This window comes from Amphiprion ocellaris, chromosome 14 (genome assembly GCF_022539595.1).
Source record: "Amphiprion ocellaris isolate individual 3 ecotype Okinawa chromosome 14, ASM2253959v1, whole genome shotgun sequence".
Classification (NCBI taxonomy): Eukaryota; Metazoa; Chordata; class Actinopteri; family Pomacentridae; genus Amphiprion; species Amphiprion ocellaris.
Window position 1 is genome coordinate 12,647,842 of NC_072779.1, and position 8,932 is coordinate 12,656,773.

The 8,932-nt window shown below is 36.7% G+C and overlaps 1 long non-coding RNA gene across 1 annotated transcript; it reads right to left on the bottom strand.

Moving 5' to 3' along the window:
• Positions 1-4,119: 4,119 nt before the first annotated feature.
• Positions 4,120-8,486, bottom strand: LOC129350559 (uncharacterized). Its single transcript, XR_008603996.1, has 3 exons — positions 8,280-8,486; positions 7,001-7,149; positions 4,120-5,701 (listed from the first exon to the last, which is right to left on the bottom strand). It is a non-coding gene; the product is annotated as an uncharacterized LOC129350559 (long non-coding RNA).
• Positions 8,487-8,932: the final 446 nt, after the last annotated feature.

An 8,932-nucleotide genomic window follows, 5' to 3' on the forward strand; every position in this document is an offset into this window, starting at 1 on the left:
AGCCCTCTGGACTTCCAGTAAGCTGTGTTCCTATTGGCTGTCCAGGTGGCTGCTTGGTGTTATCAGGAACACCTGAGCAGCTCAGTGTCTTCCTGCTTTATTTAGCTGCAGGCAAACATTTCCTCTGCTTGTCTTCACCACAGAACCGGGTTTGGCGCTGTTGCTTTAGTTTGTTCTTTAGGCTTTGGCTTGCAGCTTCCAGCAGTAAAATCGTCTTTAATGTGTTTCTTGGTGTGTTTTAGGGCTTTGTACTGGATAGTTGTCTTGGTAAATGTGGTTCTTTAGCCACAGTTAGCACATGGTGCTAATGTGTGCAGTGATTAGTGGATTTGGTGCAGCTGAGTTGTGTCTTTATCTTGGCTGTAGTGAGTCTTCAGAGGTTTTTGGTCAGACACATTCTGTATTCTTGTGAACCAACGTTGGTTGTCCAGAAGGTAAGAGTTCCTGTCCTGATTCTCTGTTCTCAGAGGTTCTCTGGTAGGCTGCAGGAGACTTTAGTGTTTGGGTTGTGCTAGTTTGGTTTTTGTATGGTTTCATTTGGACGACTATCTTGAGGCCCCTCCATGTGGTTTAGTGAGGTTTTCTGCAACAGTTCTACAAAGCAACCTGCAGCAGAAGAGACTTGAGTTTTTAGAAGTTCTGGAGACCAGACTTTAGAGCAGCAGAAACATTTGTCAGCAGTTTGAGCAGGAGAAGGTGAGCTTCAGAGTAGAAATGAGACGGAAACCTTCTTGACCCATGTGGTGAGGTCCTGTACCAAGAGTTTGAGCAGGTTGTGAAGAGTCTGTAGTTCTTTGGTCTGAAAGCACAAGAAGAGTCGACTCATTAAAGGAGAAAACAGGAGATATTGTTGGTTCTTCTGTCGCTCTGCAGTTTCCTTAGACTGAATATCAAGTTTATATTTTAAATGATTTCCCATGTGAGCCCAAGAAGACTTCAATAAACTCCCTCCATCCCCTGGACACAACATATTTTATTACCATGTTAAATCTTTTTTTAAATGTTTTTGAGTTTTAATCGTAGTTTTAGCATAGTTTTATTCTCTTTGCTTGTTTAGTTTTGTCATCTGTGTAAAAGGTGCTAAACAAATAAAGTTGAATTGATAAACTGAATAATTGACTAACTCATGATTGTGACAACAGAAAACTTTTCATTGTGATTTAAGGGTTTATTTCATTTTTAAGGTTGGGGTTAAAATCTTGACGGAAAAAGAAGATTAAAGAAATAAACTACATAACAAAAAGCAATTAAATCAAAGGGAAAAAAATGTAATACAATAAAACTTTTAAAAAGTTTTATTATTAAAAAGTATATTTTAAATATTTAATTATCGAAAATATTTTATCTGTAATTTTTAATATTTGTATTTTACAAAGTTTGTTTAATTTCATAATTACATGTATTGTATATTGTTTAATTATCTAATTCAATATTTTGTCTGTTTAATATCATTTAATTGTATTTAATGTTTAACTATATTAAACACAAATTAAATTAAACAGAGAATATTTTCGATAATTAAATGTTTAAAAAATACAATTAAACAAGAATATTAAACCTTTAAAAAAATACAAAACATTTAATTAGTTTATTAAACCTTTAAAAAGACAACAGTTAATTAAAAAATTAAATGTTTAATTAGAACATTAAATCTTAACGACAATAAAACTTTAAATAGGAATTAAATAGAAAATACAATGAAGCATTTAAAAACAAAATTAAACATTAAAAGGTGGTAAAACATTTGAAAAGAAAAACCTTAAAGATTTAATCGAAAAATTAAACACGGGGAAAGAAAAGGAAATTTTTCAATCAAGCTGATAAAACATTTGAAAAAACAACAATTAAACATTAAAAAGACAAAACATTTGGAAATCAAATCAGACATTAGAAAAGAATAAAAGGTGAGAAAAGAGCAAAACTAAACATTTAAGAAGAATCAAACTAAAGACAAAACATTTGAAAAGACACCAGTTAAACTTCAGAAGATCAAATTAAACAGAAGAAACAATAAAATGATCAAAAGAGCAAAAAAGATAAAAGTCTTAAAGCGTTTTCTAGTCTGAAATGAAAACATCAAGTTGTTTGTTCAAACGTTTCCTCTTTCTATGTTCTTGGTTTGATTGTGGACAGATTTACTAAGAACTAATTTAAGAAAACGGCTTTCCAGATAAAGTCTACTAGTAGTTGAAGGCATTGATCAAACTAATGTTACCTTCTGATCTCTACAAACTTTACTGTTCAGTGAAGAGAATCAAAGTTTGTTCAGGATTTCTAATAAACCCACAGGTGAAGGTCTGAGAAGAACTCAGATGGATGATCTAAATGTGAAATCAAGACTCATGGTCACAAGTTTTAAGGCTTCTGTTAACCATAAAGTTCAAACTAACAGAGAAGTACTGAGAAACTTTTAAAATTTCAGTCCTCAGACTGTCGAAAGGTTCAAACTAACAGAGATCTACTCAAGAACTTTAAGGTTTTCAGTCCTCAGACTGTCTGAAGGTTCAAACTAACAGAGAACTACTCATAAACTTTAAGGTTTTCAGTCCTCAGACTGTCGGAAAGGTTCAAACTAACACAGAACTACTCGGGAACTTAGAAGATATCAGTCGTTGGGCTGTCTGAAAGTCGAATCTAACAGAACTACTGTGGGACTTAGAAAATTTCAGCCCTCAGACTGTGTGAAAGCTCAGGTCCTGAGGACTTGGGAGGGGTGGAGGCTTTGGAAAGTCTTGGAACTGAGGGTTCAACCCTCCAGCTCAAAGGCTGAAGTCCAACCTCCTGAGAAAAACGGTCGAGACTTGACTCGAGTTAAAAAAAAACTCGAAAACGACAAAAAATAGATGATAAATGCGCAAAAAAAAGAAGAATTAGTATCTGAGCGAGTAGCTCAGGAGGATAAGAAGAGGACTACCAAGCGGAAGGTCGCAGGTTCAAGACCCACGACCGGCAATTTTCTTTGTTTGTCTTTGTCAGGATTTTGAGAAAATTTAAGAAGTGTCTGGTCTTGAACCAGCGACCTGCAGCTCCATAGGCAAATCCTTAACTCACTGAGCTACAGATCAGATGAAAAGAAATGAATTCGTCGTCCCTTTGGCATCGTAGTTCCTGAAGTGACCACATGGGTGGAGCCAAGGCGGAGTCTGGGTGGAGCCAGGGCGGAGAGTAGGCGGGGAGGTGGGTGGCGGCCTCCCCCCTCTACTCCCCCACCTCCCCCCACCACCCACCACACCTTCCCCCGCCCGACGAGTTCTTCGAGTCTCCACGAGTTCTTCGAGTCTCCATGGGTTTTCCCGAGTTTCTGGAGTTTCCACGAGGTCAGAGGCAGAACAAGTTTTCATGAAGAGGTGTTGAAGTCGGCCAGGATGGACTGACTTTTTACAGCAACTAGAAGGACGATGACTAGAAGAGCAGGTCTTTAACCACCATCCATAAAATCCATGGAATCGGCTCCAGAGAAATGAAAGAAGGTCAACTTTTATCAACCTCCATCCAGATGTTCAACTTGATATCTTTACTTGACATTTTTAGCACCACAAACCTTTAGTATCACACTTTATCATTTATTAGGACTTTAATGGAATCCACCAGCAGATTTAGTTTTTGTTGACAAACTTTATTCTTGTCATCGTGGGACTGCAGTATTTAAAACTGTTCCTTCTATTTGACCTCATGTTTATTAGTTTTAGTGGAGAAAGTTATTTTAATTGTCCATTAGTCTCTGAAAAACCAAATAATAAATTGGATTAGTTAAGAGGTTTAAATTTCTTACTTTGTCATATTTTAAATATGACAAAAAAATATAAAAATAAAGTGTCTTGAGACAATTTGACCTGTAATTGGCGTTATATAAATAAAATTGAATTAAAATTGTATGTATCTTGTAATGTTGGAGTAATTCAGCCATATATGTTGGAAAACACATTTTCTTTGACCATTAATCTGTTGATTGTTTTCTCCAGTAATTCATTTCTTGTTTTGGTTTACAAAATGTCAAACCCAAATATATTCAGTTTACTGTCATAAAAACCAAAAAGATTTACATTCATGATGCAGGAATCAGGCAGTTTTTCACTTTTTATCTTAGTTTAGTCAGAAAGATAGTTGATAATGTGTGAATTGTTGCAGCTTGTGAGCCGTAGAAGGTTTTAATATTTGGGGCCGAGTGTCAAAAAACATTTAGAAACCAACATCAACAAAACACTCAACAAAGACTTGAACGCCATTAAAGGGAAATCCAAATTTTGCATGACAATGTCAAATTAAAGGACATTTATTTCCAACGTAAATGTGTGATATTCATCCTCTGGAGCTTTCTCTTCACATCGTCTTCCACCTGGACTGGTTTGGTCGGGAGCATGTGCAACAAACATTTGAAAAACTGCACTTTAACATCAATGAATGACACTGAAGTTTAATCTCTACATAAATGAGACTGAGTCTGGATGTGCTGCTCTTTCATTAACTCCTAAGTTTAGGGAAAGTTCAAACAAAAGAGGACAGTTCAGATAAGACTTGAGAATGAGCTTATTCTGAACAAACATCTCAGACTTTCTGAGCTTCAGCACCTATAGCAAGATATTTTAACAACAAGCAACTCAAGAGATCCAGAGGTTGGAGAGAGTTAGCTTTAGCTGAGCCAAAGAACATGTGGGACGCTAACCTAGCAAACATTTCATACTTTTCTCTGTGAATTCTGAGAAATCATTTCCTATTTAACGACAGAGCTACACATCTTAACTCAGTCTCATTAAAACAGACTCTAATTCAGTGTCATCCATCCATATTAAAGTGCAGTTACCCAAAATGTTTGTTGCATGAGCTCCAACAAAACTTGTCCAGGTAGAAGGCCACTTTGACAAACAGGAAGTGGAAGATTCCAAGCAGATTTACAGAAGGGGGAACCGGACTGTACTAAGTGTGGTCGAGTATAGAGGGGTGTTTTGTGGGTTTTTAAGGCTGATAATGATTATTACTGAGACATTTGGAGTCGATATTCATTTGCAGTAAATGAAAGTATTTAAAATCTTGGAGTTAAACTTAGAAGAGCACAAACTCTAACAGGAAACTTTGTTGATACGTTATTGTTTTGTTTACAGATGTTAAGTTAAAGGAGTTTTATTCTTGACGTATAACCAATCAAATCACTCCAGAAGACAGAGCCACCACAGGTAGATAAAGGTTCAGAGCCAAAGTAGCGCCATTTTTAAATGTATTTATAACCGTAAATCAGTAAAAAATAAAATACTGATAATCAGTAAATCAGTCAGCCCACAATTACTACAATTCTACAATGTATGTCTCTTTCCTTTGACTTGTTATTTGTACAATCTACAATGTATATGATGGCGTTTTTTCATAGCAAAGGCTATACTATGATGTTTTCTAAGAGACACAATGCTACTCTGTTTATTCTGGCTCTGGGCCGCTGCACTCCTCCTCTGTTGTTTTCTGGATTGTACTCAGCTGCATGCCTTCGTCCACCCGGCCTCCGTTGACTCGTTCCGCCTGCCGTCTCTGGAGCTGAAGCTGGATTGGAACAGACCAAAGTACAGTCCAATCATGATGCCAGCTGCCTCTCAAAAGGCTCCTTCATCTGGCAGGTGGCGGAACTTCTTCTGAGGGGAAGCTGAGCTGGCCCGGCAGAACTTTGGAGATGTGTTCCAGTGGTTGGTGGATGTGTGGGGAGATAGAGAGGGACCTTTGAATTGTTCAGAAAGGAAAACAGGGAACCCAGTGGTAGTTTTAGTTTAGGGTGCTACTGCGGTGTGTTTTTGGGCTTGAAGAGGTGAACAGGAAGAGTTTTTTTTTCATATTGATTATCTTTTACGTTGTTCCTGGTTGGAATGCCCATCAATGTCAACATGAAGTTCACTTTTAGTTCTGTTTATTTGTTTTTATTTTACTAAAACCCATTTGCTTTTAACCCCCTCACATGTTGTGTTGTTGTAAACTTCCTCTTTCAAATAAATACTCGTCTAACCCTCTGGAAACCAACGTTTGGACTGTTTTGGTGTTGCTCCTCACCTAATTCAGACAGCCGGGACAAAACAACGTTTTGTGGACCAAAGGCTATACTATGATGTTTTTAGAGCGACATGCTATACTATGACGTTTTTTGGACGACATGCTATACTATGACATTTTTAGAGCGACATTCTATACTATGACGTTTTAAGAGCGACATGCTATACTATGACGTTTTTTGGACGACATGCTATACAATGACATTTTTAGAGTGACATGCTACACTATGACGTTTTTAGAGCGACATGCTACACTATGACGTTTTTAGAGCGACATGCTACACTGTGACGTTTCAAGAGCGACATGTTATACGATGACGTTTTTTGGACGACATGCTATACTATGACATTTTTAGAGCGACATGATATACTATGACGTTTTTAGAGCGACATGCTATACTATGATGTTTTTTGGGCGACATGCTATACTATGATGTTTGTTGGGCAACACTATACTATAGGCTTTTTAAGTTGACATATTACTATGACTTTTTTTAGTTTTAGTTTTTTTTTGTTTTTTTTTTTTTAGCAACATATAAGAATTTGACCAGTTTTAAAAATTACTATACTTTTACTTGTGCAATGAAATATTATTCTATGGCATTTTTTAGACGACATATACTCTGATGTTTTCTTGAAAAACATACTCTTTTGACAATATACTGCACTGACATTTTTTGAACCACATATCATACATGACAATTTTAGGCAACATCCTATCATTTTGCACTTTTTGAACCACATAATAATCAGTTGGGTTTTTTTGCCGACATGCTATACTATGAACTACAGGCCATACTATGTTATTCTTGAAAATTATACAATACTTTGACATTTTCTGAACTACATCCTATACTATGGCATTATACACAGAGTGCTTTGGTTACATGTTGATTTATAATCTAGATTTTTTTCTGTTTTGTTTTTTTGACAGGATTACCACAGAGCTGACCGTGAACACCGTTGACACCCACCCGAGGGAGACGCTGCCTAAGATCTCAAGGCTGCTTGGTCGTGGTCTTTCTGGTCCTGCTCCAGAACGCCTTCATCAACTACGTCTTCTTTTGAAGAGGCCCTCAGATGCTGCAATCTCTGACCTTAAGGAGGAATTGCTGCTTTCATTCTGTAACGAGACGGCAGTTATTTTAAAGACCCAGCTCCTGGCGGCTTTGAGTGAAAGTTTAACACCCATCAAAACAGAACTACAGACAGTTAAATCTGAGCTGTTAGTCAGTATTTCAAACATCAAGTCTGACCCGGCTGCCCTAAAGCATGCTGTGGGTGAAACGGAAACTTCACTCTCCACATCACTGACGACATCGTCACACTCCAAAGCAGAGCACCTGTCTGCTGAACTTTTAAAAGTGGACTATAAATGTGAAGAATGTGAGCAGCAGCAGACTGTGAGCAGTGGAACAGATGTGATCAGAAAGAAGTCATTTTCTTTTTTCTTTTCTTTCTGGTTGACTTGATGCTGTCAGATGCAGATGTTGGAGCTGATTCTGATCTTTCAGGATAAAAAGCTGCTTTTCCTTCACAGACTTTTCAGGAAATTATTCTCTCAGGTTTTCTCTGCTGTTTATATTTTTATTATCTGTGATTATTTCATTATTTCTTTATTGTAAAATAAAGTTTGAGGCATAAAGACTCATTTAGTTATTTTATTCCTGAAATCTTTGACGTAGCAGAACTGAACTTCCATTTTCCTTCTTGTACTTCTGATATTAGAACTAAACGTATCTTCAACACAGATCATCTGGTTTTAATGAATTAGCAGCAACATCACAACAACAAATGAGACAATTTTCAACAAATTAATGAAACTGATGTCATTTAAAACTATCAGTCTGTTTAGTGTCAAATTAAAGCTGATTACTGACAACTAGAACATCAACGTTACTGTTTTAATCACATTTAAGTTTCCAGAACGTTGCATTAATGTCAACCAGCCACAGTTTTATGAACTTAATGAACCACATTACAGGAACACAACACACTTCAGCTGTTTACATGAAACTCAACACATTAGCTTGATGCTACGTTAGCTTTAATCAGGCTACTAGGCAGGTAGCTCGGTTAGCATCGCTAACATTAAAGCTAATATTTACTATGCTAACTTTCTTCTCTGGTCAACACACACTGAAACAAACTCCACCAAGATCTGGAGTGCATGGCACACATTATATCTGACACTAAAGCTGCATATAAAGTGCATTAAAGGCGGCACCGATACGAAAATAAACATTTACTTACCGAACTATCAGAGTCCTTTCAGTGTCTGCTGGTAGAATCAGCCGAAGGTAGAAAACTGGTTAAACAAGCCAACAGGCAGGAAAACTGTCTGTGGAAAATGTTGTGCTGCTCCACCGATAAATAAACCAACAGTTATTATATCAGAATTAATCCAAACGAGGAGAGCAGAGTCTCTGCTGCCTCCTCCATAGGACCTGTCAATCATTACAGACCGGACTGTCAATCAAGTAGTCCCGCCCCCTGGCTTCGCAAAACTTAAACGCTCTATAAAAAAAAATCAATATTGATTTATTTTAAGATCAGACACCTGATCTCTCATTTTGACCATGAAAACTCACGAAAAAAAATTTATGTACAGTCTATGCACCGTACTCTGTTTGGCTCCACACTTGCTGATGACCACTTCTGGTCTCAGAAAATGAAAAAACGGACCTTTTTTCGTTTCTCTCTTACTGATTTTACTTTCTCCTTATTCTAAATATAAAACGAAAATCAAAGCGTTTTTTTAAAAAAAAAATCGTATATCCCTTTTTGAACATGAAAAGGAAAAACGCCTTGTATTTCAATTTTAATTTTTGTATTTTAAAACGAAAATCAAATAACCACTCGTTTTTTGTTTTTCAGTACCCCTTTCAGAACGGAAAATCCAATTA